Source organism: Eptatretus burgeri, chromosome 2 (genome assembly GCF_056783735.1).
Source record: "Eptatretus burgeri isolate ZD-2024b chromosome 2, Ebu_testis_v1, whole genome shotgun sequence".
In the NCBI taxonomy this organism is placed as follows: domain Eukaryota; kingdom Metazoa; phylum Chordata; class Myxini; order Myxiniformes; family Myxinidae; genus Eptatretus; species Eptatretus burgeri.
Genome location: NC_140962.1, coordinates 107,490,435 through 107,500,758, shown reverse-complemented (window position 1 = coordinate 107,500,758; position 10,324 = coordinate 107,490,435). Strand labels below are relative to the sequence as shown.

Genomic DNA, 10,324 nt, shown 5'->3' with positions numbered 1-10,324 from the left:
AAATGGCTGCTCAATCACGTGACCGATGACAAAATCAAAAAAAAAAATTGTGCACCATTTTATTCCTAGATCACCCTCAAAAATTTTCATATTAATCAGTTGTAGCATTCTACATATGCAATTATGATGTCATAACGAAGGCACCTATGAGATCATGCCAAAAATCGCATTCATTCCCCATGAGGAGTACTTGCTATGTGCCAAGTTTAGATTTTTTCCTTGGTGTGGTTTCAGAGACACAGAGGTCTAAAACATTTTCAAATGGGCTGCCACACCACGTGACCTATGACGTCATAATTATCATTAAAACATTCTACATGAGTAGTCGCACCAATAGTGAAAATTTCATCGCAATCTGATAAGTGGTTGTGGAGAAAAACACAAAAATTCTGTGCAGACAAACAAATGAACAAACCCAAATGCAATACCCTCTCCTTTAGCAAGGGTAACAAGAAAACAAACAAACGGAGTAAAAACTGAGTACTCCCTTCCTTCGGCAACCGGCGATGATGTCATGCATCGCCTGGATATGGAATTTGGAAGGAGCGGTGTATAACATGTCCGTAATGGGAATGGTAAAGTTAATATATAAATAAATAATGGAAGATTGTATGTTGGTAATGAAGATTGTAAAGTATATATGAATAAATAATTAAAGTCTGCATTGTGGAAGTGGAGATAGCAAAGTGTATAATAAATAAATAAATAATTCAAGGTGGTATGTCAGTAGTCGAGGTTGTAAAGTATTGTGAGGGATGTCACCTCGGATAACTCTGAAGGCCGATGTGTTTGTAAAAGGACCACGGAAACTCACCTCTGGCCAGATCCTCACACTCAGTGTCAGTTTACCATACCTGTGAGATGACTGCAGCAGATGGAAAACTGTGCTGATGGCTGCGCAACGGATGTTAATTGGCTGAGCAAACCAATGTTATGCGCTGTATCCTATTGCCTTGCAGAGACCAATTGATGCTTGGGCTAATTACCCTCAGGAGCAGAGATCGTGACCAAAACCCAAACAGGATAAGTCAAGACAGTTTGATTCTTTATACCACATGGGTTTAATAAAGGCAAGCAAGGCAAGAAATGGTGGGAAAACAAACAATGGCAATACAGGCAGATATGTACAAATATTACAGGCTCGTATACATTCCACAAATTACTCCAAACACGGCATTGTGCCCTCGGATCTTAATCAGTCACTCATCACCTGTACACTTATATGTCATGAAAAACAAACATTCACCTGGAAGAAGTAAGACATGGGAGAGGGGCAAGAACAATGAGTGGGGAGAAAGAAATAGAGGGGGTCTTTTGCATGCCCCATCACACCTTGCAACAACTCGGTTGAGTTGCTGCTGCCCAATGGTCTGACCAAGTCATCCTCATATCACTCTCCTCACACACCTTCCCGGATTCTTCCCTCTGCTGTTTGTATTCCCTATCTCTTGCGGCACCCGATGGTGAATGGGTGTAAAAGATAGATTACACAGCTTTGGCGGGAAACAGCTGATGGTGAGGTGAACAGCTCCCACATGGCAACCGAGCAACCGGGTGGACGTAAAAGTCCACATGGCTTGATGTGGGGATGTGGGTGTGTGGTGAGACGAAAAGGAATGGAGAGTGCATGAAGAGTGAGCAAAGCAAGCATACAGGAAAGAGAAAAGAAAGAAGAAAACGAAGAGAAAAGAGCATGATTTGAATGGACTCGAGGATGACTGTGCAGGTTTTGCAAAGGAATGAATGAACAGCACGAAGATCAAAGTCGAAAAAGGCGAAAGGGCCCGAAGGCCAAAAAGAAAGACAGAGAGACCAAAAAGAAATGTGGATATTTTGCCAGCGATTGTGACAGCCTGAATAATCAAGAGACCAAGTGAGTACAAAGTGTGTATTGAAATGGCTTGGGGGAGGTGGGGGGGTGGGGAAACAGGGATTCATACGATTACAACTCTATTTGCAATAAATTAAATATGCACCTTCAGGATTTGTTCAGACAGCAGATCTTTAAATAGCCTATCTGTAAGCCTAAGGCCTCAGTCACTCCAAAGAAGACCAGAGAGAGCGAGAGAGTGAGAGAGAGAGAGGGGAGAGGGGAGAGGGGGGAGAGAGAGAGAGAGAGGGGAGAGGGAGAGAGAGAGGGAGAGGGAGAGGGAGAGGGAGAGGGAGAGGGAGAGGGAGAGGGAGAGGGAGAGGGAGAGGGAGAGGGAGAGGGAGAGGGAGAGGGAGAGGGAGAGGGAGAGGGAGAGGAGAGAGAGGAGAGGGAGAGGGAGAGGGAGAGAGGAGAGGGAGAGGGAGAGGGAGAGGGAGAGGGAGAGGGAGAGGGAGAGGGAGAGGGAGAGGGAGAGAGAGAGAGAGAGAGAGAGAGAGAGAGAGAGAGAGAGAGAGAGAGAGAGAGAGAGAGATGGAGAGATGACAGGACAGAAATACCATATTGAGGTATTTCCAGACTACCGATCAGCTTCCTGTCTGCCAGTGGTTTTATCATGTCGGGCGATTTCCCACCGTAGTGACTCCCAGGCCTACCTGCTCTCTGCTTATTGGTGGTTCAGGCACCTCTCAAGCCAAAGTCACACCTCAACCCTTCTCGGTCCCTCGCGAATGCTCAAGACCCTGCAAGAACATGCCAAAACTTGTGGCTTGGTTGATCTGTCAGGCCACCATTCCTAAAAGCAAATAAAGGACAGATTTACAGTAAAAGTAAAACATTATAAAAGGGTTTAGGGACCCTTTATAACAGCTTGGTTTTAGAAACAATCATTGGGAGGGGAGACAACAGCCTTTCTATATCTATATATATATATATATATATATATATATATATATATATATATATATATATATATATATATATATATATATATATATATATATATATATCTATATATATCTATATATATATATATCTATATATATCTATATATATATATCTATATATATATATATATATATCTATATATATATATATATATATATATATATATCTATATATATCTATATATATCTATATATATCTATCTATATGCGTGTCGACGCATATTCCATTGCAATTAATGTAGCTCACTCTTACGCTGAACATGAACATGGAAATAACTATTTCTAAGCTATACATTGATAACTCCAAGAAGCCATTCACACAGCAGTATAAAAAGAAATAAATAATTCACAGATGTATGTTGGCAGTGAATATATAAATAAATAAATAAATAAATAATTCAAAGCTGCCTCTTGTTCATGGAGATTCCAAGGTGTATACAAATAAATAAATAATTCAAAGTTATGCATTGGTAGTGGGGATGGTAAAGTGCATAGAAATAAATAATGGCTCCCAAAAGCATATGCAATCTTTTACTTCCTGTCTCCCATAAATATTTTAAAAGGAATTGCCAAAATTTGGAAATAAAATAGCGTGTCCCATTACTTTTGGCTCTGATACCAAAATCTTTTGACGTGCCTCATCTCATGCTCAGATATTATTGCACAGTGCTCCGAATATAAAATAAATGCTTCCAGTCATTTTAGATTACGGGCTGGACAGAAGCACGGATGGTTTGACAGGCCCCAAAACACAAGCCTCTCCTCCCACAGCAAAGCAAGTGCAATCTCATCAATTTCTACTCTAATAAGAGCATTACTTTGGTTTCTTGGTGACAAGGGCCCAATTACACCCAAGTTTGTTCTCTGACAATACCATGAATTGCATCCTTTGACCTATTTTCTAAATTCAAATTTCCTTCCCGAACCGGATCCAATCCAACGTTACACCTGGTCATGTGGATTGTGAAGGCAGGCCAATCTCAGATGTTCCGTGCGATGGCAGCCAACCCCAGAGGAAGATGTGATTGATTAATTGAGGCCATTAAAGTAGAGGTCATAGTCGCAGCAATCATTCACTTCCTCTCATCTGCTTGGATGTGCTCTCTTGGCGCTAAACGGTGGACCATTACGCACAGATGGTGGACATAGAAGATCTGTTGGAGTCTGTTTCCCCAGTCCTTCTCAGAAACATGGAAGTCTGCCTTTAAATACATTATTCAGAATTTGATGCAGGTGTGGATCACGTATTCCGTCTCACGATTGTGCCATGATTTCGCTTTCAATCGGGTGAACAGGTGGGAAGAAAGAGACAGACAGATGTACGACTTCAACAATGAAATAACATGCTTTAACTGTCATGTACATCAAACCATATTAACAGGGCCGGATTTAGGCATCGGCAAGCTTGGCAGTTGCCCAGGGGCCTCCACAACCAGGGGGCCTCCACATATTTCATGAAAAAAAAATTGTAAGGAAAAATGTATTTGTGAGTGCCTGAATGGTAGTTGGTAGTTAGTGCAACAGATATAAGATATTCATCTTATCTCATTCTCTATTTTATATAAAAGTCAATTGACTTCTATTAGTATGGGACTTTGCACGTCTCTTTACTATTATTATCCTCGAATATTATCCTATTATCCTTGTACAAGGATGATCTGGGTCAAGCACTTGGTGTTGAACTTGTGCAGTTTGCAGCCTTCCACACTCATTTCCTGGAATACGAAGATGATAAGATAGGGAGAGAACATTTCCTTTACAAACTGTTGATGGACAAGAAAGTTGCGGATACATTTAATTTCCAAATGTCGAGATAATGCTGCGGATGTACTTGGTGCTCATGGTCACAAACTGTTCTGGTAAACGTTCATTCAGTAAATTGAAGTTCATCAAGAACAGACGACGTACTACAATGTGTCATGATAGGCTCAGTCACCTGACCTTGATGAGCATTGAATGTGACATTCTCAGAGAGACTGACTTCGACAAATTGATCCAAGACTTTGCAAGGGTCAAGTCTCATAAAATGCCTGGTGGTCTCATCAGTGGTCTGTAAATATAGGTATTAGGTACTGTACTAGATTGTAGATTCTATGATTGATCATGATTGACCTGCTTGCTTATTCACTACACTATTCAGATTCTTTCTACTTGAAACATGGGAACTTCCAACTTCGTAGATTCTTATAGTTTGATCATGATGTTTAAAGCTGTTGCTGCTTGCTTATTCAAATTCTTTATGCTTGAAACATAGGAACTTCACAGATTCTTATAATCTTATAGATTGATCATGTGCTAGCTTATTCAGATTCTTTATACTTGAAACATAGAAACTAGATTCTTACATGTATATAGATTGATCATGATGTTTATAGATGTACATTTTTATTCAGATTCTTTGTTCTTGAAAAATATACTTTATGGATGACTGTAAATATGTCTTGTCACCTTTTTAGTATGCTAAGGGAGGGTGGGCCTCCACTACTGAAGGCTGCCCAGTGGCCACCACATGTCTAAATCCGACCCTGATATTAAAACTAGATGGGCACTTGGTAGAGCACATACCTCCGCCATGTAATGCCTGATCCACGAGAATATACTGGGCCCAATACATTTTTAAACTAGAGGGGGAGCACTCGGTAGAGTGCAAAACCTCCGCCGCCAATACTGCTGGGTCACTTAAGTGAACCTGATATCCTATTCATTGTAGGTCAAAACGGATCAGACTCCACTGAACCATGATTGAATAAACAGAACTAGATCGACGCCTTTGTAGAAATGCCAAAAAAAAAGGTCGAAATGTTTTTGAAAAAAAAAGGTGCAAAATTTGTTTTTTTTTTCTCTCTAACAATTTTTTTTGGGTTGGAAATCACTTAAAACATGTAGAAATGCAAAAAAAAAAATTCGAATATTTTTTCAAAATGGCCACCATAGCGGCCATATTGGACTTTGAACCAAGTCCAAGATCTAATGGCATGATCCTTGGACCATACCTAATCCCCCCACCAAGTTTCGTCAAAATCTGTCCAGGAGATTTTCCGTAATACTGTTCACAAACAAACAAACATACAGGGGTGAAAACAGTAAACTCTGTCCATCTTCGATGGCGGAGGTTAAATATGATGCTATATATCGTTTTTGGCCATTTCTCTTAATGGTGAAGAATCACAAAAAAATAAATAATTCTCGTATCCAGATCTGCATTCAGATCTTCACCAAAATTGAATCAATTCTTCCTCGTACACACCCAACCTGCTCACCAAATTTCAGCTGGATTCGTCCACAACTTTTTGAGATATCCTGTACACAGACAGACAGAGAGGGGTGAAAACATAACCTCCTTCACCGTAGGTAGCAGAGGTAATCATGCTTGGCAGACAGTGAACACATCGTAATTTTTAGAATTTCAGAATTTTTTTTCGAATTGTTTTTTAGAAATTCACACTTTCGCCACCCCCAAACTCAAAACAGTACTGTCTTGGAAATATCTAATTCAGTTCACATCCTCAAAAATAGGTTCTGACTCCGGGTTTATCTTGGTGCTGTCGAGAAGGTGGCATTCCCACCAGTAGAGAAAGTGGGAATGCTGTTTCCATCACAGCGAATACCGTCTTCCAAAAGAAAGTGTTCAGGCTCACCTAATCAGTTTGCGAGCACTTGCTCGTGGACACAAGATCTCTTGGTACAATTATGAAAAAAAATAGGCTGTTGTGTGTAAAGCATGACATTGGTGGCAGTGATTTCACTTACAACAAGACCTTCCAGCTTCATACAAAAACACTGCTGATCACAGATGTTTTTGCATTTCATGTTGTAACAGCTTGCACTGTTTTGGTCAAATCATCTCCACATCAGAGATTATGCATCCAATGTTTGGCAATCTTTGTCTTCTGCTTCGACAACGCTGAAATTGTGAAACTAAACCACTTTCATTCTGCTTATGCTTCACCGTTAAAAATCACCCTGCAAGGGTTGTGAGGATATTATAGCTCAGTGTGATTTTCTTTCACTGAAACCTATCATTTCAAGCATAAACCACAGATCCTCCTTTATCACATTATTGTTTTGCATCATTTAATGCTACCTTGGTTGTCACCCTCCCCGACAAGAGGGTATTGCATTTGGTCCGTTTGTTTGTTACTTGCGAAAATCGAAGATTTTTCAAATACTATATGTTGGTTGGTCAGGTGTGTTCATCTGTCTCTCTGTTTGTCAATCAATATTCCTCTTATTTTTTTTTCTCACTCTCACTCTCACTCTCACTCACAAACACACAAAGTAGTCATAGGTCACAATTTCAACTCGATCTTCACAAAACTTCACCAAATGATAGAGTTGGCCATAAGCAAGAAGCCTATTTTGAGGTCAAAAGGTCGACATTGGCCAAATAAACAATTTAGTTCCATTTATATAATCCTCAATTTTCCTCCGATTGACTTGAAATTTGAAGAGTATTTGCCTATCAGGTCACTGAATTCAACCAATTATTTTGAGGTCAAAATAGGCCAAAAGGTCACAGAAAAGGTCACCAACTTAGGTGGCATTTCTAAAATCCTCAATTTTCATCCAATTGACTTGAATTTTAACAGGATTTGCATATCAAGTCAATAAATACAATCACCAATTATTTTTGAGGTCTAAAGGTCAACATCGACTGTGATGTAACCAAGTTTGAATGTAAAATATATTTACGTTCCACCCATGTCTTGCCTCATGCATATTCATGCTCCACCCATGTGTTGTGTGATCTCTGCTGGAAGTGGTGCAGGGGGGTGGGGGTTGCTCTTCCCTGTCTGGCAGAATGGTGTGGTTGTGTGTGGAAGAAGCATGGTTTTTACCGTTGCACTTGTAGTGCTTTAAAATAATGTGAAAAGTGATTAAAACCTCTGTGTTGGTAAGCTGCCTGGAGCATTCTTTTGTCAAATAATCTAGACACGAAGGCCGTTCCAGGATAGTAAAAACCTGACTTCACGTTCATGTCACTGCCATATCAAGCTCCCTTCACATGCAATCCATCGCTGGCTCCGAGGGTTTATCCAACTCTTCCAGGTCTGTGCTCATGTTGAAGGCCAGAGCAGAAGCAGACTCTGTCAGAGCTGCCATGAGATATACCTTGAATGAAGGTCGACTGCTACAGATGCAGAGCAGATACGTCTCGAACAGCTGAAGCAGAAGGAAGCTGCCGTTTGGAGGCAACGTTTGACGCACTGTGTTGAGGTGAATTTGACTATTTCAGCAACTGCTTTCCTACACCTGTAGAGAAGGTGGGAATGCTGTTGTCCAGGAATACCACGCCTCCACCTCCACCATCCATTCTAGCTGAAGACGATATTGAAGGTATTCCACCAGATACCCAGGTATCTGCTGACCCAGTTACGTCACTCGAACCAGTGTCATTTCAGGCAGACTCCCTTTCACCAGCCATTAACGCTGCAGCATCAGCATCCAAGGAGAACTCATTGGCATCAAACATGTCCAACAGATAAGTTCTGTCTGCTCAGTACAGCACAATGCTGGCTCCTGGTCTATCGTATGAAAATCACCAGACACCAACTAATGCCTTTCACACAACTGTCGTGTCATCCTTCTCCAATGATACTTTCAAGGTTGTGCATTTACCCCCACTGTGTTAAAGTGCCCCGTTACGAGCTCGTGGGTCAGAAACCCCGCTCCTGTTCCGGCCGCTCAGTATCTCATGGTGTATACTGACCTTATGTCGCTGTCCAGTGGGATTACAACCAACAAACAATCGGGTTATTTCTCACCAAATCCAATACACACCCTTGCTGTACCTGCATATGCTGCAAGGACATACAACACACATCCAGCAACAATATTACCAGTATCTAGCCATTCACTATTGGGTTGAGACGTCAATCCATCAATCATGCCAATAGTGATGCCTGTCATGTATGACTGTCAACTATGTCTCGTCAAGACTTGTTTTCAAATCGGATTTCTGTGTTTGATGACAAGCCTGAGAAATTCAAGACATGGCATGCGGCCTTCCAGAACATGATCAGAGGAGTACCGCTAGCATCTGCTGAACAGCTTAACCTTACGATTCATCATATGGTTGATGGTTCAAAAGCCAAGCACTTGTACAGTGTCTTAACCGAGTCTACATTTCTAAACCTGTTGTCGGTTTGGAGTAGGTCTTGAATCGCCTTCAAGAAAGATTTGGCAGTGATGAAGCAGTCACACGATCATTGCTAAACAAGCTGGAAGTTTTGCCTCAAGTTTCTATTCGTGACCACAAAACTTTGCAGAAGTTTAGTAACATCATCGAGGAAATCGAGGCCGCCAAAAAATGATGGTTCTCTTCCTGGACTTGCAGCATTGGATATATCTCTGTTCCTCAAACCAATCAGAGCGAAGCTTACACCTGACATCGTGTATCGTTGGAGGATGGAGGCCTTAAAGTATAAAGAAACCCACAATGTCACCATTCCGACATTTTCAATGCTCGCATCCTTCATTCAGCGCAATACAAAGATTCAAAATGACAGTCTGATGGTTTCCTCCAGATATGATGACAGATCATGTTCTTTAAGGCCCAGTCACACCTTGACGTTTTAGCCAGCTTATGCCGATTTTTGGAAAATTTGTGTAAAACGCTGGTACACGTCGAATACGTTATGGGTAAGTTTTGATAACATTGAGAGCACGCTGAAAAACACTGCCATACGTCGTAGTACGCTGGCTTTAAACGTTGTACTTTTTGGTTGTCCTCAAATTTTCCATGCTTGAAATTTTAAGACTTATGCCAGCGTATGACTCACACGTTCCGCATAACGCTGGCCATAAGTTGTAGGCACGTTACGCGATCGTTGACACACGTTACTTGTAAGTTACTCATGAGCCGAAACACATTGAGGTAATGTTTAGTGTACCCGAAACTTATTTCTAACCTATGAGTAACGTGTTGTACGCATGATATGCGAACGTTGGCACACGTCGACAAAAGTTACTTGTAAGTTACTCATAAGTCGAAACACATCAAGGTAATGGTTAGCGTCAGTGTTCCAGACTCCCTGTTTTTTTTTTTTTTTTTCTTCCTTCCTTCGGTATGACAGTGATGTTGACACTTCGATTTGTAGTTCAGTTATAATATAATATAATTAAAAGGCTGCCGCTCGACGATTAAAATCATAACCGCACTAGAAATTGAAGTGTCAACATCACTGCCATACCGAAGAAAAAAAAAACCATGGAGTCTGGAACATTGACGCTAACCATTACCTTGAGTGTTTCGACTTATGAGTAACTTACAAGTAGCTTTTGTCGACGTGTGACAACGTTGGCATATCGTGCGTACAACTTATTCCCATCGCATGCGGAACGTGTTTCATACAGCAAGTACGTTGTAAAATATTTAACACGTTTATAATTACAAGACGTACTCCATTTAAAACGACGTATGATAACGTACTTTAGCGTTCCATTCATTCATACCAAACTTACCCATACCGTATTCGACGTGCGCCAGCGTTTTAGACGCATTTTTCAG

At 40.9% G+C, this 10,324-nt stretch overlaps 1 long non-coding RNA gene across 2 annotated transcripts in view; it reads right to left on the bottom strand.

Annotated features, from left to right (window-relative positions):
* Positions 1-1,286: 1,286 nt before the first annotated feature.
* LOC147032761 (uncharacterized) overlaps positions 1,287-10,324 on the bottom strand; it is a 62,774-nt gene continuing 53,736 nt past the window's right edge. Inside the window, exons 1-3 of one of the 2 annotated variants that reach the window (XR_015055351.1) lie at positions 6,075-9,836; positions 2,524-2,663; positions 1,287-1,900 (exon numbers count right to left, since the gene is read on the bottom strand). This is a non-coding gene — a long non-coding RNA (uncharacterized LOC147032761). Of the gene's footprint in view, positions 1,901-2,340; positions 2,664-6,074; positions 9,837-10,324 lie in introns of those variants that run through there. The other variant, XR_015055350.1, reaches the window with a different exon arrangement.